This window comes from Sus scrofa, chromosome 8 (assembly GCF_054392235.1).
Source record: "Sus scrofa isolate SSC_HxYL_T2T_F1_AM1 chromosome 8, Sscrofa_HxYL_maternal_Yorkshire_Landrace_v2.0, whole genome shotgun sequence".
NCBI classification, from domain to species: Eukaryota; Metazoa; Chordata; class Mammalia; order Artiodactyla; family Suidae; genus Sus; species Sus scrofa.
Window position 1 is genome coordinate 131,227,612 of NC_139390.1, and position 27,150 is coordinate 131,254,761.

General features: G+C 37.4%; 1 protein-coding gene across 35 annotated transcripts in view; it reads right to left on the reverse strand.

Annotated features, from left to right (window-relative positions):
* BMPR1B (bone morphogenetic protein receptor type 1B) overlaps positions 1-27,150 on the reverse strand; it is a 500,524-nt gene that overhangs the window by 234,530 nt on the left and 238,844 nt on the right. For 2 of the 35 annotated variants that reach the window (XM_084970870.1, XM_084970851.1), the window contains exon 1: positions 18,029-18,993. The gene's annotated coding sequence lies outside the window, so the exon portion shown is untranslated. 35 annotated transcript variants of the gene reach the window in all.

A 27,150-nucleotide genomic window follows, 5' to 3' on the forward strand; every position in this document is an offset into this window, starting at 1 on the left:
ATTTTCCTCCCCTTGCCTAACTGTGCTTCCGTACCTTTGCTCACGCCATTTCTGCTCATTGAGGGCCATTTCCTCCTGTCTCCTCTCATCCGAAAGGCTTGATGTTTCAATGATAATCTCAAACACCCCAGTTCCCTCGTAGTTTTATTTTTCCCCACCCACCTCTGAACATGCCCTCACAGAACATCTGTATCTTATATAGTTTCTATTTATGTCTTGAATATTGTTTATTTTTGCTTTTACATTACTCCATTAGTGATCCATTGGCTGCATGAGGGACAGGAAATGTGCCACAGCTATTTCTCATCTAGAGGCACCCAATGGTCTGATCGTGGTAACACTATCAGTATTTGCAGAATCTAGCTGAAGATGTTAATGCAGTAATGTGGGTTTGGAAACGAATCAACTCGTGAATGACCCACAAGGAGTGAGTGAACTGATCTGTCCACTACATCTCTTCCTGCCCCTTTCTTATGTGGGACCTGCAGATCAAAGTTACCAGTCACTGTCAGTGAAATTTAAGAACTTTGGATGAATGGCGTATATACAAATAATTTTCAACAAAGAAAGTATTAGGTTAATTCTGAGAGAGGAACTATCTTTTTGAAAGTAACTCCTATCATTCTACTGCAAGGAAAATTATCCTCTCACCAAGTTTCAATAGAAAATAAAACACTAAATTTAACATGTTTTTTAAAAGTCAAGCATAAGTTAATTTGAGGTCATCTGTTTTCTAAACTTTATCTACTAGATTTCCACCTTATGAACACCATTCAAAGGTACTATTTTAGCTAATTTTTTAAACTCCAAAAACCAAATGTAGCCATCACACACACAGACATACACACACACACAGTAAATCAATATAACACTGTAAGATTCAGTGAAAATAGTGACAGCTCTAAAAAATGCAACCCAATGTATAGCCAAATAAGTCATGAAACTCAGCATGCATTGCTGACTTTGGACGTGATCACCAAATTTAACAAGGTGTTCTTGAGAGAAACAAAATAAGACAGGTCCCTGGAGCCTCCATTCAAAATGGCAGATGCATCTGAACTCCAGAACAAACTCCTTCAGGCTAGTATTGTGGTTGGTCTTGAGAAAAACTGTAAAATTCAAATATCTTTAATAACACTGTAGAACACTCATTGCTCAGGTCTGGCAAGCAAGCATAACAGAAAACTTAGAGCAATGTAAGGTCTAAATATGATCAAGTCATTTTTCTTTATGGATAAGACCAAGAAAAATTTGGTACTAATTATGCAAAATCTATAAAACATCTGTTCAGAAGAAAGAGCATTAAATGCCCTACAGTGCAATCTGGAGGAACTTGTCTATTTTTCATAAATTGCATTTCACAAAGCCATCTATCATTGAGTCACACATACGAAAGCTGTCATTTTCGAAAACAAAGAGAGAGAAATGTGTACCTTGAAGTAATCTTTGTTGCATGAAATCAAATTCCTACAAACTACCATTCACTGAATTCATATAAAGCCCTGATGGCTGCCTGCCATTGTTCAATGAAAGTTAATTTTCACTAATGCCACCCCTCCACCAACCACCCCCACCATCGCCACCCATTTGGCTTTAAAAATCTACTTGGTTCTTTACCTTGCCTTTTTGAACAGATAGTTAAAATCCTTATGAATATCCAAACTCTATTCAAATTCCCCTAGTACCACGTCCAAGTTTCAAATCACTTCTGTGCACTTTTTTACATGTGAATTTGACCTGGCCTTAGAATATTTTTAAGGCATGTGCTCTGAGTTGTTTCTCTAACACTAGGTTAAAGATTTGGGGTGATGTCTGAAACTATTCTCAAATAATTATTTTAACTGCTGACAACATTTAGGATACAGCTGGCTCATTCAGGGAGCCAGTGTGTTATTGAAATAAATAAATAAATTGATTTACATTGGAACAGACTGCACTGATTCTGAGCTTCCCTATATAGTCATTGGTTGTTTCTTAATTATAATAGGGAAAATAATAATGTGTCATCATTCTTACATCCATCTTTCTCTAAACTTGCATCTCTAAGAAATATTTAGTTCTTCAGTAAAAATGGGGAAAGTAGTCATACATTGTAAAACGGACTAAAAGCATATGACATTTATGCTGTATGGTATTGAAGGCATCCAAATTCCTAGAGTCTAGACTGTGGCAGGATAAATAGGAAGAGAGGTTGGCAAATTTCTGATCTAACAAATACGACCTCCATTATTTGGAGGCAGAGAGAAAAAAGCGATCCAATGGATAGTTCTGTATAATCCAGCACAAACTCTGCATTTAATAGATGAGAAAACTAAAGTCTAAACAGATACGAAGTTTTACTTCTAGGAAAGGAAACTACATTAGGACAATCTAGGCAAAACTACAAAAGACTTTTAGGTATCAGTCAAAATTCATTCAATGGCAGTAATTACACTTAAAGGAGATTTATTGGCTCCCATAACTGAAAAGTTAAGAAGTAGGAAGAGCTTCAGGTAAGGCTTAGTCCAATGGTTCATGAAATAACCAAGGACCCATTCCTCCACTGTAACATTTTAGCTAATGACTTCACACTGGGACCAGGAATTCCTGAGGCTAAATACTCCCCTAAAGTCACCAAGTAAGAAAGCACTGTTGTTCTAAAATGCTAGAACAAAGCTCTATGACTCAGTTTGAATGAATTGACTTAGGTCACATACCCACCCTGAATACATGGCTAGAGCCAGAATAATGAAATGCACTGATTGTCTTGATCTAAAATGTATGCAGGAGGTACAATCTGCCTTTCTGGAAATTCCTGGATACTCAGAACGAAACCATGGACTACTGGTAGGAGAGAAGATGAATGTTGGGGAGGCAGGCAAACAGTCCACCCCACCAACAAGTCTGGGACACGTTCTGATCCTATCTCTGAGACTTTTGCCTCTGCCTTTTTTTTTTTTAACAGTCCCTGTTTTGACAGATTATGGTGGAGTAAATAAGATTAAATTTCATTGAAATGAAGTAAAATGCCACCAAATGTCCCTATTCCAAGTTAAGGAGTTAAGCCTCCTGATAGGCTCTTATATACCTTTCCCATATCCTCCAAATTATGTAATCTCAAGAAACATAAAGCCAAAAAAATGATTAATATTATTTTTCTCCAATTTAGGAGTACAGTACATTTTGCCTAGAAACCTAAGAGCAAGAAGTTACTATACAAGGAAATAGTTCAGCTGATAGGATGATTTCAGTGATTCTGCAGCTCCAACTTTACCTTGTTTGCTTGTCCCAGAAAAAGTGAAAAAAGTTAGCTACAGCGGCCAAGCAGGAGTAACAGAGATATATCAAGCGAAGGTTTTAAATGCCTAAGGGCAGGGAGGAAAAAAATCAAATTATTCTCTTAAGGAAGAGGGATTTCTTCCAAAAATGAAAAAGAATACCATAGTCCCCAGAACAGCATATGCTAGTCAGGACTTAACACCCTTAAACTGGATCGCAAACTGGAAACAACTGAGTGCTGAAGGTAATCCCACCCCCACGGCAATGAGTAGTTTACTCATCCTGTTATTCAGCTCCATACTACAGACTCTCCCAAGGTCCAGCCCAAGCCAGGCCTTTCTCAAGGCGGTGGCCAAAGCGATTTGGAACCCATATTATCTTTGAGCTGAAAAATCATTCCGTCTAGTACATTTCACACTGCCCAGTGGTGAGGACAAACAGTGAAGGTTTTACAGCCACTCCCTCCTCCCACTACTACATGTCCAAGAAGAGCGAGCCTGCTCTTTTCTACTTAATATTCAAGAATAAGTTCATCTAAACTTGTTTCTCTTTTTTCCTATTAAAAAAAATGTTTAAATGCTATTTTATTGTGGTTAAAGCACAGCGTGAGATCCACTGTATCAACAAATTTTAAGTGTAAAGTACGGTATTGTTGATTCTCCGCTCAAGGCTGCACAGCGCGAGTTTACTCATCTGGCATCACTGAAACTTCACGCCTGCTGGTTAGTAACTCCCGACTTTCCCCTCTCTCCTCAGCTCCTGGCAACCACCATTCCACTCTTTGATTCTATGAATTTGACTATTTCAGACACCCCATGTTTTTGGAATCACCCCAATATCTGTCTTTCTCTGATGATTATTTCAGTTTGCAAAATGTATCCTCAAGCTGCATCCATGTTGCAATATATTGTAGAATTTCCTTAAGGCTGAAGAGTGTTCCAGTACACTGTTTGTCTTTTCCCCAACCTGACTCTTACAAATAGTTCTGCAATAAACATGGGAATGCTAATATCTTTCAGAAATCCTGATATCAGTTCTTTGGATTCATACCCTGAAGGGGGATGGCTGGATCATATGGCAGCTCTATTTTTAATTTTGGAGGCAACTCTTGACTGTTCTCCACAGTAGATGCACCATTTTACATTCTCACTAACAGTGTGCAGGGGTTTCCAACTTCCCCACATCCTTGCCAAAGCTTTTATTTTTTTAATACTAGCCATTCTGACAGACGAAAGTATAGTACAACCCACAGAAGAAACGCTGACAATGGTTAAAAGAGCTCATAATTTGAGGTTTGAATTAAAAATGACAAAGTTAAGTTCACAGAAGTTATGAAAAATAACATTTATCTTTAATAGAGTATGGTTGATTTTATGGATCATATTACTAAGTTGATTCTTACTCAAAATAAAGACATAGGGAGGGAGTGGGAAGGACTGGGAATTTGGGGTTAATAGATGCCTTTTGCCTTTGGAATAGGCAAATAATGAGATCCTGCTGTATAGCACTGGGAACTGTATCTAGTCACTTATGATGGAGAATAATGTGAGAAAAACAACGTTTATGTGTATGTGTGACTGGGTCACCTTGTGGTACAGTAGAAAATTGACAGGACACTGTAAACCAGCTATAATATAAAAAATAAAAATCACTTAAAATTTAAAAAAAGGAATAACAAGGGGCCATCCAGAGATATAATCTGGCTTTAAGGAATAATTTTTCATACAATAAGTAATAGCAGACTGACTGAGGCTATTCTACATATAATTATATAACAGAAAAAAATTTCTTGGAGTCACAGTGATGAGGAAATTACTATCAAGGATCCCTCTCGGTTTTAGATTTTTGCAATCTTCTCCAAGTTTGAAAGAAAAAATATAATTGTATGAATAAAAGACTTAACAGACAATTTAAATTACCTTTTATTATTAGCAAAATCAAACTTATTTCTCACTTAATACAATGCGTTACTTGTAGTTGGCTCTCTACGTTACACATTGCTGCTGTTTTATTACAAGAATTTAGAAGAATTTGTCAGCTTGTGTGTGATGCGTAACAGAATATCACGCATCACACACAAGCACCACACACAAAAACCATCACGTTATACACACATATAAGAAACGCCCTAAGAAAGGAAGAATAATTTTTTTCATGAAAAATTGTTAATTCAAGATTATTAAAAATACGAGAATTATTTTTGAATGGCCACACCTACAGCATATGGTAGTCCTCCAGCCAGGGATTGAATCTGAGCTGAAGCTACGACCTACTAACACTGCTGCTGCAGCAATGCTGGATCTCTTTAACCCACTGCACTGAGCCAGGGATTGAACCCACTACAGGGACCTGAGCCACTACAGTCAGATTCTAACCCACTGTGCCACACTGGAAACTCTGAGGATCATTTTAATGAGCATATTTCAATTACAAAGATGAACTCTATTCATTTTTCTCCTTCACCAACTTCCAAAGAGATATTTCAAAATTTACAAAAATCTCAGTGTATGTCAATTTGTTTTAATGCTGTCAACCTGCAAGGAGACAGGTTGTACCTATCTTCCCACTGAACACAACATTCCTACTCTTGGCCATGCTGAAGTGTGTCTCAAATAATTCTGTTCACATGTCAACACGAACCAACCTAAAAACACTCTCTAGGTTCATACTGTACCTCAAAAATATTCTGTTTCAGGCAGTTCCCATCATAGTTCAACAGTAACGAACAGGACAAGCGTCTATGAGGATGCTGGTTCGATGATCCCTGGCCTCACTCAGTGGGTTAAGGATCTGGTGTTGCCGTGTGCTGTGGTGTAGCTCAAAGACGTGGCTCAGATCCTGAGTGGCTACGGCTGTGGCGTAGGCCAGCAGCTATAGTTCTGATTGGACCCCTAGCCTGGGAACTTCCATATGCTCGGAGTGGGGCCCTAAAAGACAAAGCAAAACCAAAATCTGTTTTAGCGTCTAGAGTAAAAATCAGGTTCGGAATCCCAGCAGATTGCTTGCGACTGAGAAAAAGACAACTTCAGGGCCTGGAGAGGGAGTAAGAGTTTCCATTCTGCCACTATAGCTCTTCTGTAAAGCTTAGAAGTCACTTTTTACAGTGTAGATACACATACAACTTAATGGTTCGTAGAGGGTAAGAACACACTTCCTAAACCTTTTCAGAGGAAAAAAAGATAACGAGGCAAAGAACCGTGAAGACATTATTCTAGAACTAAATGTTCACAGATAACTGTGACGAGTTATCCCCCCTTGAAAGGACACATAAAAATATTTAGTTTTATAGATCTGTGTGTGTGTATGTATGTCTAGGTATATGTATATATGTGTATACACACATATATAAAACCACTTGGAAAAAAACAGTAATGCACCCGTGCCAAACGTTCAAACGAGCACTCAAATCAATTATGGAGTTATTTTTCATTCGATTTTCTCCCCAAAATGTGGTGAAGTGAGTATTCTCTGAAATAAGGGCCACTGTTTAAAATCAGTCAGCCTTTGGCATGTTTTGTGTTCTGCTTCTGCTCCTTGGCAACAACAGCAGAGCTAACCGGGATTTTTTTTAGTGCTCTTTCTGGGTATGTTTGACAACTCCTCTCTCCCGCAGTCTTTTAACATGGGGCTTCCTCCTTCAGGGACGCAGATCCCACACTGAGCCCATAAAACAATTAGTGGGAGGCCTTGGCATTGCATTCAAAGACCTTTATAAAAAGCCAGTGTAGCTGCCTGTGTGAAATCTGACATGTAGGGAGCCTCCATAAAACTCTTTAATGGAAACTGGGGGCTTCTTCTGGAAAAGGTTGAGAAGTTGGGCCATGGCTGAATAATTAAGGTAGTTATTTAACAAGAGACAACAAGCATTTCAATAAAAATAACCAAAACACAATAAAAAAAAAAAAAAAACTTAACACTCTGGGCACTACTTTGTTTGTAAAAGAAGGTGAAATAACAGCTCTTTAGAAAGGAGAGTTTCCTTGTATATTAGCAAGGTGTTTTGGTTTGTTGTTACCATTTAGAAGACTTTGGCAGAAGGCATTTTACCTAAGACAGAAGATACAATTAACATCTCTTTTCCTTTTTCCAACATAACCATTACATCTGGTTTCGCTTTGTCTTGTGATTCCTTTTCTCTTATTGAACTACAATCGACATAAAACCCTGTATTTGTTTTTGATGCATAACATAATGCTTTGATAGATGTATGTATTATGAAATGACTACCACAAGTAAGTTTGCTTAACAGCTATCACCACATATAGTTAGACTTTTTTTCTGGTCATAAGAATTGTAAAGATCTACTCTCTTATCAACTTTCCAGTACACAGTTTGGTATTGTGAACGCTGGTCCCTGGGCTCCACCTCACACACCCGAGTCTCCCCAAGATGCGACTCTTAGATACAGAGGACAGATCGGTGGCTCCCAGAGGCAGGGGGTGGGGAAAAGGGGTGAAGGAGGTCAAAGGTACCTTCTAAGTCTGTCGCACCTGTTTTCACACCTCATACAGTACAGTGGAGCGTGAAGACTCTCCTGGCAATTCTGAACCCCCAAACACTGAACACTTGCAAGGACACACCTTCTCTACCAGCGGCACAACCACCCTATACTGATTTTAAAGCATGACTAATATTCATATATAATTGGAAAACAATTACTCTTAACGAACAAAATAAAGAATATGACAGCAAAATAAGCACCCTATCCCCACGTTTATTCACCGTTTTCAAAGAGAAAACAACAACAATATACATCCTAACAGAACAGCATGATCCTAATCATGGTCCCGGGGGGACACTTTTTGGGAAGTTAAAGACCATAATTTTTTACTGGCAATCCCCATTTCCCTATCAAAGGCTGGATGACCTGATCATAAATCTACCCATAATACGGACAGGGCTCTGCCTATGATAAAAGAGAAGCACCAACTCACAGAAGGAAAAAGGTCAGACATACATAATGCACCCAAAGAATACCTCACCTAGAGGCCCACATCTCAGGCACAGCCCGCGGAAGCCTGTGAGCCTCTAAAACAATGTTCATTCAACTTCAAAAAATGAAGTGAGGACTACTAGTAGGTCACAAATCAACTGACGAGGCCACAAGAAGCGTTTTGAAAAACTGATTAGAATAATATGGAAGACAAAAATGTCATCCTCAGTAACAAGGATAAATATTAGTTTGCGAAATTTTTGATTTCATGCTAGACTATAGGGGTTTTTTTGTTTGTTTGTTTGTTTTTGTCTTTTTGGGGCCGCACCTGCAGCATATGGAGGTTCCCAGGCTAGGGGTCTAATTGGAGGCATTGCTGCCAGCCTACACCACAGCCACAGCCACCCAAGATCCCAGCCGCGACTGCAACCTACACCACAGTTCACCGCAGCGCCAGATCCTTAACCCGCTGAGTGAGGCCAGGGATCAAACCCTCAACCTCATGGTTCCTAGTTGGATTCGTTTCTGCTGTGCCACGACGGGAACTCCTCCTAGACTATAGTTTCAAATGTATATATTATAGTTCATAGCATAACAGTGTGAAAGCAGCTGTCCTAGGAGATGACCAACTCTCAGTTCAACTCCATATATTACATGACAAGGGAACATTAATACAGCTTAGAAGAGGGTGATAACAGATATACCTCAAGCAGTGCTCTGGGTATTCATGGTTTGGGCATGGTTTGCAAGGGACTCACAACCTCCCACAGGTTCTCCTAAGAGATGAAGCCCCCTGAGAGGGTTTTTAGACTAGCAAAGGCCTAGGATCAGAAGGCAGGGTTGCTTTAGTTGAGTTCTTCAAATCTAAAAGTAAAAGTAAACAGCTGGAATCTTGGGCTTCATTCGTATATACCCACATGTTGGTCAAAAAGACTAGAGAGAACCAGTCGCCCATCAACAGTCACATGACTAGATTCACACCAAAGCAGGCTCCCAACAGCAAAGAACTCACAGCCACAAGAATAAAGACAGCACTGACCAGATTAAGTGCCACAGGAAAAGTGAGTTCCCTGAGACAGGTACAGCTGCCGTCTCACAGACTAATATGGAAGAGATAAAAGAAAATAAAAGTTTTAGAATTTAAACCAAACAGAAGCAGTAAGAACTGGCTTAATCCAGAAGAGGCTAAAATATTGACTGGCAAGGTTATATTTGGAATAGCCAGGTAGTCAGCAGAGTGAGTTAATGAGACAATTTAAATTTATTAAGGATAGAATTTGCATTTCTTTGCAAATAATAATGACTACAACTACCCTCTTGCTCCATCTACCACTTAAGATGAGGTCGGGTGTGAAAATAAAGAACTTAATTTCTAATTAATATGCTATAATATGTATATTTGTACAATTTTAAAAGAGGTGCCTCAATATTTAATTCTGAGAAAATCAGGAAGTACTATCTTTCATTCCAGAATAATTAGAAAAAAACTGTTATTTGCAGCGCTGTCAGCAAATTGATCAAGTGTTATTGTGCATATACACAAACAAGAGATCACTAAAAAGCAAAAGAGATAATCATGACATGATATTATATACAGAAAACCCTAAAGACCCCATTGAAGTTATTAGAATAAATCTAGTACAGTTGCAGGACATAAAATATGCAAGTTATTTGTTGTGTTTCCATACACTAATAATGAACTATCAGAGAGAAAAATTTTTAAAAATCCCAATTACAATTTTTGAAAATAATAAAATATCCTGGAAGAAATTCAACCAAGGAGCTAAAAGATCCATACTGTGAAAACTATAGGACATTAAGAAACTGAAGATGACATAAATAAATGGGAAAATTTGCTATACTCCATAAATTAGAAAAAGTAATAGCATTGAAATGCTCACCCTACCCAAGGCAATATACAAATTTAATGCAATCCCTATCACAATTCCAATGGCATGTTTCACAGAAATAGAGGAAACAATTCTAAATTTATATGGAACCCCCCAAAAAAAACCTTGAATAGCCAAAGCAATCTTGAGAAAGAAAAACAAAGCTGGTGGCATCTTGCTCCCTGATTTTAAACTCTATTACCAAGCTATAGTCATCAAAACAGTATGATACTACAAACAAACAAAATAGAGCAATGGAACAGAAAAGAGAGCCAGAAATAAATTAACACACACATGGTCAATTAACTTATGAAAAAGTAATCAAGAACATACAATGGGGAGGATACAGTCTCCTCAACAAATGACTCTGGGAAAACTGAACAGCCATATGCTTAAGAATAAAACTGGACCACTATTATACTCCATTCACAAAAAATAACTCAATGAATTAAAGACTTGAATCTAAGTTCTAAAACTATAAAACTCCTAGAAGAAAACGTAGGTGGTAACCTCTTTGACATCAGTCCCTGTGATGATTTTTTTGGATTTGACACCAAAATCAAAGGTAATAAAGGCAAAAATAAACAAGTGGTATTACACGAAACCAAAAGGCTCTTACACAGCAAAGTGGAAAGGCACTAACTAAGTAATCTCCCCTTGGTTGAATTTCTTCCAGGATATTTTATTCTTTTCAAAAATTGTAAATGGGAGAAAGTACTTGCAAGTCATACAGCCGATAATATTCAAAGCGTAGAAAGAATTCATACAACTCAACAGCAAAGAACAAAATAAAGGCCCAAACAATCCAGTTTACAATTGGGCAGAGGATGTGAACAGACATTTTCTCAAAGAAGCCATACATACAGGTAGTCAAGCTACATGAGAAGATGCTCAACATCACTAACCAATAAATATAAATCAAAACCACAATAAAACCTGTCAGAACAGCTAATATCAAAACGATAAGTGTTGGAAAGGATGTGAAGAAAAGGCAACACTCATGCACTACTGGTGGGAATGTAAACTGATACAGTCACAACAGAAAACAGTGTTATATGATCTAGCAATTCCCCTTCTGGAATTTATCCAAAGAAAACACTGGCTTGAAAAGATATGTGCACCTCCATGTTCACTGCAGCATTATTTACAATAGCCAAGATATGGATACAATCTAACTGGCAGATGAATGTATAAAGAAAATGCGACATGCACACACACGGGAGATATTATTCAGCCATGAAAAAGAATGAAATCTTGCTATGTGCAACAACCTGGATGGACTCTGAGGACATTAGGTGAAGTGAAAAAAGTTACAGAAAAACAAATACTATACAATCTCACTATAGTGGATTTTTTAAAATACAACCCAAACAAAAGTTCCCATGTGATTCTCAGCAGGTTAAGAATCAGTGTTGGCTGCAGCTGTGGTGCAAGCCACAACTGCAGCCCAAGTTTGATCCCTGGCCCAGGAACTTCCACGAGCCAGGGACATAGCCATGGGAAAAACAATGAGCTCATAGATATAAAGAACAGATTGGTAGTTGCCCGAGGAGAAAAGGTGAAGGGTGTTACAAAGAACAAACCTCTAGTTATAAGTCATGGGGGTGTAATGTGCAGCATGGCAACTACAGGTAATAATACCGTAAAGCACATGTGAAAGATGTTAAGAGTGTAAATCTTAGAAGATCTCACCATAAGAAAAAAATTCTGCATGTACTGTGAAGGATGATAACTAGAATTACTATGGTGATTATTTCGCAACATACACAAGTATTGAATCATTATATTATATACCTGAAATATAATGTTGAGTGTCAACTGTACCTCAATTTAAAAAAAAATTTTTAAAACCACTGAAATCAAATACTATAGCATCATCCCTCCCTGCCAAAAACTGCAAAATGTTAGGTCTATGTACCCAAAAAGTTAAATGTAAATTGCTATTTACATTTATACTTTTATATCATTCTTTTATCCCAATAGCTTCATTCTGGTAGTTAAATATGTCTTGATTTCAAAAATATTTAAAGAGACAAGAAAAAATAAAACGTTTGTCAAACTGAACTGTTATATTCAAATTATTTTAAAATAATTTAAAAAATATATTTTAGAATTTAGCCTAAAATAAATAACCAATAAATAACTGGAAAGGTCAACCTATGGGTACTTAGCAAGCAAAAGGGAAAAGGTGAGAATTGGTTCAAAGACAGTAATTCAACACCATTCTGATAAATATTTCCCTGAAGATACTAAAACTCACTGAATTGTATTCTTTTTCAGAATAAGATCCAGGAGTTGCTGCTGTGGCTCAGTGGTAACGAACCCAACTAATATCCATGAAGATACAGGTTCCATCCCTGGCCTCACTCAGTGGGTTAAAGATCCGGTGTTGCTGTGAGCTGTGGTATAGGTCACAAATGCGGCTCCGATCCTGCGTTACTGTGGCTGTGCGGTAGGGCAGCAGCTGTGGCTCTAATTCAACCCCTAGCCTGGGAACATCCACATGCTTCAGATAGAGACCTAAAAAGCAAAAAAAAAAAAAAAAAAAAAAAAAGACTAAGATTCAAACAACTCAGGTTCTTCGCAGGTTGTGGTTTTAGTTAATTATAAAAAGGAAGAAAAAACGTAAGGGCAGCTAAAAAGTCAAGCCAATGAAAGACGAATGATGAAATACTGGGTTTTAAAGATTTCAAAGCATGGACAGGTAATTCAATTTACAATAATACCTTTAGAGTTCCTGTTGTGGCTCAGCAGGTTAAGAGCCTGAAATAGTGTCCATGAGGATGTGGGTTTGATCCCTGGCCTCGCTCAGTGGATTAAGTATCCCACATTGCTGCCAGGTGTGCCATGGGTCACAGATGCAGCTCAGATCTGGCACTGCTAGGGCCATGGCACTGGCCTGCAGCTGCAGCTCTGATTCAGTCCCTAGTCCAGGAACTTTCACATGATGCAGGTGTGGAAATAATAATAAATAATAAAGAGGAAATAATAATAATAATACAAATGCAAAATTTGAATTTTATTACTTATCTAACAAGGGTGAAGAGCCATAAAATTTTTAAAATAAGAGCAAAAATTATCTTTATCATTTTCAAATGACAAGAAACCTTCAAATTCTGAATCAATGAAAGCGCTCCAAGAGTAATCATTAGCTTGATTATCTACCATAACAAATGAGGAGAACTACCATATGATCCAGACATTGCACCCCTGGGTATTTATCTGGAAAAAAAAAAACACTAATTTGAAAAGACACATGCACCCTAATGTTCACTGCAGAATTATTTATAATTGCCAAGCTATGGAAACAACCTAAGGGCTCATGTATTATCAGTGGATAAAGAAGACGTGGTGTATATACTTATACAATGGACTATTAGCCATAAAAAAGAATGAAACCTATACCTTGGCAACAACAAGAATGGACCTAGAAGGTACTACACTAAGTGAAATAAATCAGAGAAAGACAAATACTGCATGGTTTCAGTTACATGTGGAATCTAAAAATTCAAATGAACCAACGTAACTAAATGGAAACAGTCACAGGTACAGAGAACAAACAGGTGGTTGCCAGAGTGTAGGGGGCTGGGAGAGAAACGGAGGAGGGAGATTAGGAGGCACAAACTTTCAGTTTTAAAACAAATGAGTCAGAGGCATGCAATGTACAGTGTGGAGAAGATAGCCAATAATCATGTAGTATCTTTGCATGGTGACAGAGCGTAACTAGACTTACCATGGTGGTCATTTTAACATGTACGGAAAGACTGAATCACTATGTGGTGCACTGGGAACTAATACCGTGCTATACATCAATCACACGTCAAAAAAAACCTAAACAGACTCACAGAAAAAGAGATCAAATTGTGGTTCCCAGAGATGGGAGGGTGGGTATAGGGGGAAGGGAACTAGATGAAGGCAGTCAAATGGTACAAACTTTCAGTTTTAGGACAAATAAGTACTAGGAATGTAATGCACATGATAAATGTAATTAGCTCTGTGGCAAGCTATACATGAAAGTTAAGGCTAAATTCTGAGTTCTCATCATAAGGAAGAGGTACTTTTCTCCCACTTCTTTCAATGTATCTACATGAGATGGAGGTTCCCTGACCTTACTGCGGTCATCCTTTCAAGACGTAAGTTAAATCACTATACTGTACACCTTAAACTTACACAGAGCTGTGTGTCAATTATATCTCAACAAAAGCAGGGAAAAAAAATTCAGTTCCTCAGTTTGACCAGCTACATTTAAAATGACTAATAGCTACCTGTGGCTAGTAGATACCATACTGGATAATACAGACACACAACATGTCCACCACCTCAGAAAGTTCTATTAAAAATCCAACACGGCGAGTTCCCATCATGGCTCAGTGGTTAAAGAACTCAACTAACCCAGTGAGGACATGGGTTTGATCCCTGGCCTCGCTCAACAGGTTAAGGATCTGGAGTTGCTGTGAGCTGTGGTGTAGGTCACAGACGCGGCTCAGATCTGGCGTTGCTGTGGCTCTGTCATAGGCTGGTGGCTACAGCTCCAACTGGACCCCTAGCCTGGGAACCACCATATGCTTTTGGTATGGTCCTAAAAAAGACAAAAAATTAAATAAAATCCAACAATGATATGTAAGCTGCATGACAGCACCTTGTATCCACCACCCACAACCTGGCACTTACCACAATACCTGAAGCACAGCAGACTACACACACACAAACTACTGAATAATAATGAACATAAGACAATGGAACAACAACCAGAAATGATTTGTGGTTCATATCTGTCATACTATGAATCTCATTTACTGCAGTAATTCCAATCCTTACAAGAACCGGTGAAAGGAAGCAATTGTAGGATCTGCAGTGGCAGATAAATTTCATTCCATGGGGCAAGGGTGGGGGCGGGGGGGTGGTGGTTATTGTGGGTTGATATTATTCTTAAGACTCATTCCTGCCCCTTGGTTAAGTTTTTAAGTTAATAATGTAAATCTGACAGCATTTACTGTTGAAATGGATATGGGAAGCAGAAAGCACACTCGAGCTCTATTTATGAACTAAATAATACACATATACTGTCTACCTGGCAATTATTTCCTAATGAAATCTTCACTAACTGTAACTGAAATTATAGTCAGATAAAAAATTAGATTCCCTGAATCCAAGGATTGTCACCTCTCCCAAAAGCAGTATATGCATTTAAATCTTATTTTTTCTAGGATTTGTAAGAATTTTAAACAATTAAAAACAAAAAAAGGACTTTGAAAACTGACTGAAAAAGCCAAAAAAAAGCACACTAAGCACAATACAGTAGAAAAATGATGTACATGAAATAGTCAAAATTTAACATTTAACTCTGTCCAAGACTTAAACTCCCTGAGTTTCAGAATCTGCACCTGTAAAATAAGACATCTGGCTGGTATTAATACTCAAGTAAGTTAAGAAGGGAAAAATGTCCTAAGAGGATGTATCAGAATCACCTGACAGGCTTTCTTAAACTGCTTGTAATTCCAAAGCCCTTTTACTCCCTCCTAGGAATTCTAATATACACCATGGCTGTAGAAGCAGCTGGTTGCCCAGCAAAAATCTGGGGTCATCTTTCAAAGCATCAGTCCAACAGGAGTCTAGTATCCTCCTTTGCATTTAGGTGGGGTTTTTCGGTTGATTTTTACCAAGGGAACATGAGCAGAACTTATGTATATAAATTCAGGGCTTAGATAAAAAGCTGATAGGCCTTTTCCACATTCTCTCTTCTTCCATATGGCACTTGGATGGGAAGACCCAAGGCAACTCTGGAAGCTGTATGCTAGAGACAGTGGAATATCTATCAGCCTAGATCCTTGAGTAACTACATGGAGCCAAGACCACTTGCCTCTCACCTAGCTTTCCACCACTCCACCATACCCAGTTATCAGTCCAAATCTCTCATGACAAACAACTCATACAACTCAACAACAACCAAAAAAACAACCCAATTGAAAAATGGGCAGAAGACCTAAAGATGGCCAGCAGGCACATGAAAAAATGCTCATATCACTAATTTTTAGTGAAATGCAAATCAAAACTACAATGAAGTACCACCTCACACCAGTTAGAGTGGCCATCATTGGCAAGTCAACAAATAACGAATGCTATAGAGGATGTGAAGAAAGGGGAACCCTTCTACACTGTTGGCGGGAAGGTAAATTGGTACAACCGCTGTGCAAAACAGTATGGAAACACCTCAGAACACTAAATACAGAACTACCATATGACCTAGTAATCCCTCTACTGGGCATATGTCCAGACAAATATTTCATTTAAAAAGATACATGCACCTGTATGTTCATCGCAGCACTATTCACAATAGCCAAGACTTGGAAGCAACCTAAATGCCCATCAATGGATGAATGGATTAGGAAGATGTGGTATATATATACAATGAAATACTACTCAGCCATAAAAAGGACAAAATAATGCCATTTGCAGCAACATGGATGGAACTAGAGACTTTCATACGAAGTCAGTCAGAAAGAGAAAGACACTATACCATATCACTTATATTTGGAGTCTAAAATATGGTACAAAGGATGTATCAACACAACAGAAAAGATGATGGATATGTGGGACAAACTCATGTTTGCCATGGGGGAGGGAGAAGGAGTGGTGTGCATTGAGAATCTGGGGTTAGCAGATGAAAACTCTTGCATTTGGAGTGGACGGGCAATGAGATCCTGCTGGATAGCAAAGGGAACTATATACAATCACTTGTACTGGAACATGATGGAGGATAATGTGAGAAAAAGAATGTATATGTACGTATGACTGAGTCACTTTGCTATACAACAGAAATTGATAGAATGTTGTAAATCAATCATAATAAAAAATTAAAAATAAAAAAACCACTCTCATCCATTTGCATGGATGAGAAATAAATACCTAGTGTGTTAATTCCTTTGCTTTTGGAGCTTTATCTTTGTAAGGACTAGATTAACTTTTACACGGCTCTATGTCAGCATATCCCCACACCACTGCCTACGACTGAGATCACCACCAGGGTGCGCTACCATTACAGCAGGAGTGCATCACATGGATGTACTAGAGCAGAAGGGAGATTGAAAATGCTACAATTATAATATTATGTAATACTTTTCAAACCTCTGATATTGGGACAATTAGCAGAGGTGAATGCACATTCACTCATGCAAATATTAATTTGATACTATATTATCTCTTCAAATGATTTGGCAAATATCATGAGATAAACAAAATTTCCTCAATTTCCAGAAACTACACCAAAAAACACAGCTACTAGGAGTCCTAGATATTGAACGACCATGCACTATATTCTCCAGCAAAACCAAGTCATTTGTAATTCTTAAACACACCGTATTTCTAATGCATACTTTTATCTTCTCTGTTCATGTCAGCCAATACGCTTCCTGTATGTTTCAAAACATGGCTCTGATGTCACCTTTTGGCAAACTTGTCCCCAAGTTTGATCCTAGATAAAGTTAATCATTGCTCCTTCTTGCCTTTTTCACACCAAACTATGAATTTAAATTAAATTTAAGGGTTTACATAGCAATTCTCTCTTCTAGAGTCACTAAGCAAGGTTTGAGTCTCATTCATCTCAGAGGATGGCACCAAGTCAGTAAAATGGCACTCTAAATACTGATAAATGAATGAGTGAACAATTTTCTCAGTTCATCTCACCAAAGACAAGAAACCAGACTAGTCTGTTTTGAATAACTTAGTATGTGTCAACTATCTAAAAACAAGTCGAGATGGAAAGCAAGATACAGTATATCTGCTTGATGTAAGTATTGGATGAGTCCATTTGATGTTATTTCATCAATAAGAATTTTACATGAAATTATTTGAAATTTTAATACTGTAGCTTAACTTGAAAATATAGTAGAAATAGGCAGTTACATCTTTAAAAAAACATTTATAAATTATATCAGACAAAGAAACTTACATGTATAGTTTACTTGGCTTGATTGAGTTTCATTTTTTGCACCTGGTCTGTAGTGACAAAAAAGAATCCAATAAACTTGAATTTACTTCAGTGAATACATCGAGAGTTCCAAAGTAAGCTCAGAGCACTTCTATCACCAGAGATACTGGTGGCGTGTTTTGTTTTTTAATTCGGAGAGAAAAAAAATACTGCAGAGAATAACATAAACTGAAGCATGCTTTGAAGTAAAATCACTTCTAATGAGGCCAGAAGGTTCACAGAGGAAATATGAGAGTACCTTTCCTTATCTCAAGGTCCCTTACTTGACATAAATGCACCTCAGCCTTCCAAAGCACCCTGTCTGAAGTAATCCCAGAATCTTCAGCGGGACCAAAACCTCTACTCCAAGACCTACAACCATATATTTTTTTGTCTTTCTAGGGCTGCTCCTGTGGCACATGGAGGTTTCCAGACTAGGGGTCCAACTGGAGCTGTAGCCGCTGGCCTATACCACAGCCACAGCAATGTGGGATCCAAGTTGCATCTGCAACCTACACCACAGCTCATGACAACACTGGATCCTTAACCACTGAGTGAGGCCAGCGATCAAACCCACATCCTCATGGATGCTAGTCGAGTTCATTAACCTCTGAGCCATGATGGGAACTCCTTCTTTAAAAAATATATAACCAAAGTTCTAAAAGGTAAAAATTTTCAACCTAGAATACCCTACCCAACAAGATTATCATTTAAAATGGAAGGAGAAATAAAGAAATTCTCCAACAAAAACTAAAAGAATACAGCAATACTAAATCCATTATAAAAGAAAGACAAAGTTTCCTGACTAGGAAAGAAGATAAAGGATGGAGGAAATCACAATTGGAAAGTAATTACTTAAATCAGCCAGTATACTGATCAAAAAGAAAAAACCTATTTGTAAAAGTGACTATAAACACAAGGAAAGGAACAGAAAAAAAAAAAAAAAAGATAAGCATAGGATGTAAAAAATGGGGTGAAGGAGAGTAAGAAGATCTAGACTCATTTTGTATTTGAGACTAAATGACTATCAGGCTAAAGCAAGCAGATACAGAAAGGGGTTAACATACTTGAAAAACAGAGCACCCACAATAAAAACCAAACAATACATTCACAAAAACTAAAATGGAAGCATACTTTAAACCAGCTTTGCAAACCTAGAATGCCTTTTAGAAACTCTTGAAGATGACAAGGAAAGCTTCAAGTACAGTCTCCTATGAGGGTGTAAGTGAACAAAAATGTCACTTTGGGACCCAATTCAGAAACTCTTTGTTCCAGCCTCAGAAGTAACTTAAAGGGAAATATGAAAATTAATTAACATTCCAGGGATCACAAACAACCACAGGCATTTGGAAGCACAATAGGCCCCACAATCTCTGGCCATTCAGCCGTGTCGTGGCTTCTGAGCGGGTTGGTCCAGAAGTGACCTTGAAAGTGTGCAAAGGCCATCTGCACTACCATAGTATACCTCTTGCAGAACCTCACTAATGATTACAGGAAGAAGGAGAAACAAATGAATAATATTTAAGATCAGGAAATCAAGGAGTAATGAAATTGGGAGAAAGTTTTTAGGAAAGCATCTGCATAGGCCTATGACTGTGAAAGCACTTATCACTAAAATTTGCTTACTTTGTGCTAGGTATTCTAGGCACCATACATATATTAAATATTTTAATATAACAATTTTATGAGGTTGGCACTATTATTATCTCTATTTTATACACAAGAAAGCTCAAGTACAGAGCAATTAAGGAACTTGCCCAAGGTCACACTCTTCTAAGTGGCAGGATCTGACGGTCATTTTCCAGACTTTGCACTCAAGCTCTACAAGACAGCTGTCTCTCATTTTTTGGGTATTTGGCATGGATAAAACCTAGAGTATAGTGGGTTACTGCACTCCAAAAATTCATTCGACCCAGAACATTGGAGACAGGGCCTTTAACCAAAATAAATAAAATTAGTTCATACTGGATTAGGGAAGGCTTTACATCAGTGATTTATATCCTTGAAAGAGGAGAGGACACACAGAGATAGACACAGCAAAAGAGGCCGTGTGTAGATGGAGGCAGAGATTACAGTGACATAGCTACAAAACAAAGAAGGCCAATGACAGCCACGAGCCAGCAGGTGCTAAGGGAGGGCAAGGAAGGATTCTTTCGTAAAGCTTTCAGAGGGAGTATGGTCCTACCAACACCTTGATTTCAGACTTCTGGCCTCCAGAACTATGAGAAAATTAATTTTTGTTAATAATTAACAAACCTGCTTGTTTGTGGTAATTTCTTACAGCAACCCTAGAAAACCAATATAGGGAGTAAGATTATGACAGTGATGTCAGAATCAAGGTAGAATTAGATGCTGTCTTTGCTTCACCCCTTCAATCTACAACTAGTAAAAACAGCAATAACTCAAAAAAGCTTCCTCTGCCCAGCACATGAGGATTCCAGAGAGATCCACACATCCATGTCTAAATGTGAGTGGACTGGACACACAGAGGAGGCAGAACTGGGAATACTGCAAAGGCAGTGAACCAACCATGGCAGCTGAGCCCATGTCACCAGGGAACTTGGTAGCAGTGGCAGAAGCAACACACACAACTGTAGCCACAGCAGCAGCTGCAGTGATGATAGAGAACCAGGCAGTAAAGGTGGCAGTGCCTGGGACCCCATCCCTCTAAATCACTGCAATACCCACAATTCTCTTGGTAGTGCCCAAGAACCTGACAACTCCAGTTATAGGACAGGTGCCCAAAACCCCATCCCCTCCACACACTCCCCCTTCCCACATTGTGGTAGTGCTGCCCATGAACCAGGTGACCCTGGACACAGAAGGGGAGCCCACCAACACAGTACTGCCAGTAGCAACACTAGCTGCAGCAACAAAACTGGCAGTGGCAAAGCACCCATGACCTGAAGGTACCAACAATGAGGACAAGGGCATGGTGACACCTCTGGCAGAAGTGATGGAGGGTGGGTAGTGCCAATTCTCAGGACATCTCAGAGGCAAAAATAGTCAGAGGCAGCTGAGGTAAGAGAAACCAAGAATTAGTGCTATAGCTCCATCTACTGAAAAATGAAAGGGCCTCTAATTACAAATCTTTTGAACTCTTAGAATAGAAGTAAACAAAGCTTTACTTAAGAAAAGTGTTCACGACTCCAAACGTGCCAGAAGAAAAACTCATCAAACACCCCCCAAAAACATAGTAATGGATCACAAAAAGAAATGCTAATTCTCCAGAAACCAAACTTCAAGTCACCAAAGACTGTAATTTGATAGAGAATTCAAAATAGCTGTCATGAAACTCAAGCTACAAAATCTCAGAAAGACAGTTCAATAGACTCAGGAGTAAAATTAATGAAAAGAAGGAATACTTTACCAAACAGATTGAAACTTTAAAAAAAGAACCAAACAGACCTTCTGGAGCTGAAGAATTCAGTAAGTGAGATGAAGAATGCATTAGCAAGCACTGGAAATAGAGCAGACCATTTGGAAGAAAGAATTAGTGAGCTCAAAGACAGAAATCTAAAAATGATTCAGAAGATGGAAGAGAACTTAAGTTGTGTTGTTTAATTAAGAAACTCCATGAGAACTATCCAACTCTGCTTAGAAAAGGCAACACAGGGATAGGAGGTATCCTTGAAAAAAGAATAGAGGGAAAAGAAATCAGAGAGCTTTTTTAAAGAAAAAATAACTGAGAAGTTCTCAAACCTGGGAAAAGAACAGGGCATTCAAGTCTATGAAGCTAAGAGAACACTTAATTATCTCAATGCAAAAATACATTCTCTAAGACACCTTATATTAAAACAACGAAAGTCAATCACAAAGAAAGAATTTTAAAAGCAGCCAGGGAAAAACACATAGTAACCCACAAAGGTACCCCCATTATACTATCAGTAGATTTCTCAGCAGAAACTCTACCAGAGTGAATACAATGACATACTCAAAATAATGAAAGATTAAACACTGTCAGACCCTAACACTCTACCCAGCAAAGTTAACCTTTGATAGGAAATACAAATAAAGGCTTTCCCAGATAAGCAAAAGCTGAGAAAGCTATTATCACTAGATCTACCTTAAAGAAAGGTTGAAAGGAGCTCTTTTACCAGAAACAAAAAGGCAAAAGTACACAAAATTTGTGAGTGAGGTGATAAATAGAATCAGAAAATTACAACTCTATATCAGAACAACTTGTTAAACAATTATAGCATAAGGTTATAGGGAAAAAAGCAATGAAATAACTATAAGTACTTCTAATTTGGTAACAAATGCATAACAACAAAAAGGAAAAAATTTTAAACAGAAAAAAAGACAAGGACAAAACCTGTATTAACAAATGAAGATAAGATATTATCAACAGAAAAAAAAAAAGACTACATAATCTACAAGGTGTTTTAGACAAATATTGTGATAAACAGAGTAATTAAAAAAAAAAAACCCAGAGACACAAACAAAAAAAGAAGACAAAGAAGAAAACATCATAGAAAACCACCAAACAAAAGAGCAGAGAGATACAAAAAGAAACAATGAAGATACAGAGTAACTATAAACAAAAGGCATTAAGACAATACCAAGTCCTCATTATTAACAATCCCTCTTAATGTACATAAATTGAACTCATGAATCTAAAGACAAAGAGCGGCTGGATGGATTAAAAAACAATACCCAACTACATTGTGCCTCCAGAAAACTCATCTCAGCTCTAAAGACAAACATAGGTTCAGAGTGAAGGGATGGAAGGTGATACTCCAAGCAAAGCGCAGCCAAAAGAAAGTGGGTGGAGCTAAGTCCATAACATAAAATATACTTTAAGACACAAAGTAATGAATGACAAAGGTGAACATTACATAATGATAAAGGGGGCAATCCAGCAAGACGACATAACATTTATTAATAAATATTCACCTAACATAAAAGCACTAAAATATACAAAGTGATCCTTAACAGATACAAAGAGAGAAGTTGAAAGCAGCACAATAATAATAGGGTATATTAACAGCCTACTTATATCAACGGATAGAACATCCAAACAAAGTCAATAAGGAAACAGGTCTTAAATGAAACATTATATCATACAGACCTAATAGATATATACAGAACATTCCATCCAAATGCAGCAGAATACACATTCTTCTCAAGCACACAAGGAACATTCTTGAAAATAGACAATATGCTGGGATACAAACTTAGTCTCAATAAATTTAAGAAGACCAAAATCTTTTTAAGAATCTTTTCTGACCAACAATTGTGTAAAATTAGGAAGCTGAAAAGTCACAAATATATGGAGACTAAACAAAATGCTACTGAACAACTATTAGGTCAACATAGAAAACAAAGGAGAAATTTTAAAATATTAGAAGACAAATGAAAATAAAAATATGACATACCAAAATGTATCAGATGCAGCAAAAGAAATACTAAGAGGAATGTTATAGGAATATGGTCTTTACAAAAATAATCTAACCCTACACCTAAGGAACTACAAAAAGAAGAACAAAGATCAAAGTCAATAAAAGGAAGGAAGTAACAAAAATCAGAAGAAAACAAATGAAATAGAGACCAAAAAAATGATGGAAAAGATCAACAAAACTAAGCACTGGTCTTTTGAAAAGATAAATAAAACTGAAAAGACTTTAGGTGGACTAAGAAAAAAAGAAGGTTCAAACCAATAAAATCAGAAAAAAGAAAGAAGAAATACAAAAGATCACAAAAGACTACTATAAACAGCTATAAGCCAAAAAAATGGAACATAAAAGAAATGGACAAATTCTTAGAAGCATGTGACCTTCCCAAGACTGAATCAGGAAGACACAAAAAATCTGAATAGACCCATCACTAGTAAGGAAATTGAAACAGTAATCATAAACTTCCCCCAAAGAATCAAAGTCCAGGACTATCCTTTTCAAACACTTCCAAAAAACTCAAGAATGGGAAATGCTTCCTACCACATTTTTCAAGGTCATCACCTTGATACCAAAACCAGACCAAGACAACACAAAAAAGAAAAATCACAGATTTTTCATAGAGAAAACCACTACCACTGATAAAAAAAAAAAATGCAAAAATACTCGGCAATGAATTAGCAAATTGAATTCAACAACACTTTAAAAGAATCATATAACATGATCAAATGGGATTTATTCCAGGGATACAATAATGGTTCAACCAACTGCAAATCATTCAACATGATACATCACATTAACAAAATGAAGGCTAAAAAGTCATACGATCATCTCAATAGATGTATAAAAAGTATCTGACAAGATTCAATATCCGTAATCAGTAAGAACCTACTATACCACAAGGAACTCTACTCAATATAATCTACATGGGAAAAGAATCTGAAAAAGAATGTATTCATAACTGAGTCACCTTGCTGTACACCTGAAACACAACATTGTAAATCATCTATACTCCAATATAAAATACAAAATTTAAAAAAAGATTCAACATCCAAAAAAAATGGGTATAGAAGAAACACTTCAACATAGCAAATGCCATATGTAACAAATCCATAGCTAACATCATACTCTGATGAAAAACTGAAAGCTATCCCTCTAAGCTGATATCCATTCTCACCACTCTTACTCAACATAGCATTGGAAGTATTGGAGCAATTAGATAATAAAAAGAAACAAATAGCATCCAAATTGGAAAGGAAGGAAAACCGTCACTATTTTCTAATGGCATGACTGTATATATAGAAAACCCTGGAGACCCTACCAAAAATATTATAAATAATAAATGAGTACTATTAAGTTGCAGAGCACAAAATTAACATATTAAATCTGTTGTATTCCCATGAACTAACGACAAACTTGCAGAAATAAAAATTAAGCAAACAGTCCCTTACAATTACAATAATACCTATGAGTAAATTTAACCAAGGAGGTAAAAGACCTGTATGCTAAACACAATAAGACACTATTGAAAGAATTGAAAGAGACACAAGTAAATGGAAAGATAGTCCATGTTCATGAACTGGAAGAAATAGCATTGTTAAAATGTCTATATTACTTAAAGTGACCCAGAGACTCAATGCAGTTCCTATCAAAATCCCAGGGACATTTTTGCAGAAATAGAACAAAAAAGCCCTCAAAATGCCTGAAAGCACAAAAGATCCCAAATAGCCTAAACAGTCTCGAGAAAAAACAACTAAGCTGGAGTTATCACAACCCTGATTTCAAATTATACTACAAGGCTACAGTAATAAAAACCACATGGTATTGGCAGAAAAATAGATACACAGATCTATGAAGCCAAATTGAGAGCCCAGACATAAACTCACACATACATGGACAACTGATTTACAACAAAGAAGACACAAACATACAATGGAGATAGGAAATTCTCTTAAATATGGTGTTGGGGAAAACTGCAAAGCCACTCGAAAAAGAATTTAACTAGATCACTTTCTTAGACAGAAAAATTAACACAAAATGAATTCAAGACCTCAATGTAGGAGCTGATACCATAAAAATCACAGAATAAAACATAAGCAGCCTGCTCTTTGACATCAGTCTTCGCAATATCTTTTTGGGTATGTCTGATCAGGCAAGGAAAACAAACACCAACATGGACAAGTGGAACTACATGAACCTAAAAAGCTTTAGCACATCAAAGGAAACCATCAATAAAACAAGACAACCTACCAAATCAGAGAAGATATTTGCAAATCATATATCCGATAAGAAGTTAATATCCACAAAACTGTATTAAAAAAACTCATACCATTCAATAACAACAACAGAACACTTGATTTAAAAAATGGGCAGAGGATCTGAACATTGCTCCAAAGATACAGACGGTCAACGGGGTACATAAAAAGATTTCAACATCAATTATTACAGAAATGCGAATTAAAACCACAATGAAATATCATGCTGGAACTATTAGAAGGGCTACTGTCAAAAAGACAAGAACTGGCAAGTAATGGAGAAAACCATGTGGACAAAAGCAAACCTTTATACCTTGTTGACAGAAATGTGCATTGGGGCAGCCACTATAGAAAACACTATGAGGATTCCTCAAAATATTAAGAACAGAACTACCATATAATCCAGTTATTCCACTTCTGGGTATTTGTCTAAAGAATACAAAAACATTAATTCAAAAAGAAATATGCACCCCTATGTGCATTGCATTAGTCACAATAGTTACGATATGGAAACAACCAAGAGCTCATGGGGGATAAATGGATAAAGATGTGATACATATATAACACACACATACATACACTGGGATACTACACTCAGCCATAAAAAGATGAAATCATGGCATCTGTGATAACATGGACGGACCCTGCGGGTATTATGCTAAGTGAAATAAGACAGAACGAGTCAAATACCGCACAAATGCCCTCACACATGGAATTAAAAAATGATCAATAAATGGAGTTCCCGTTGTGGGTCAGTGGAAACGAAGCTGACTGGCGTCCATGAGGACAAGGACGCAGGTTCGATTCCTGGCCTTGCTCAGTGGGTTAAGGATCCGGCCTTGCCGGCAGCTGTGGTGTAGGTCACAGATGTGGCTTGGATCCCACATTGCTGTGGCAGTGCCATAGGTCGGCAGCTACACCTCCAATTGGACCCCTAGCTTGGGAACCTCCAAATGCCACGAGTATAGCCCTAAAAAGACAAAATAAATAAATAGATAAATAAATAATAAAAATGACTAATAAACAAAACTAAAATAAATGCATAGATACAGAGAAGAGATTGGTGCCTACTAGAGGAGAAGGGAGACAGAAGAAGGATGAACTGGCTAAGGGGGTCAATTGTATAGAAACAGAAACTAGGCTTTTGGTGGTAAGCATCCTATAGGGTATACAGATGTCAAATTATGCTGCTACACATGGAAAACATATGCAACATTATAAACCAACATTACCTCAATAAAAAAGTGTGTTCATGAGTAGACATGAGTAGATAAGAACTATGTAAGAGGACTCAGTCAAGCAAAGACTATGGGTCTTTCACAATTTATTTAAGGTGAAGATCTGATGTAAACGCATTAATGGGGTACCACTGTATCTGATGAAAAGTTGTGTCTTCATCTGTGTACCCTCTACCCATGACTGAGCTTTTGTAATGAATTACCAACTATAATAAGAG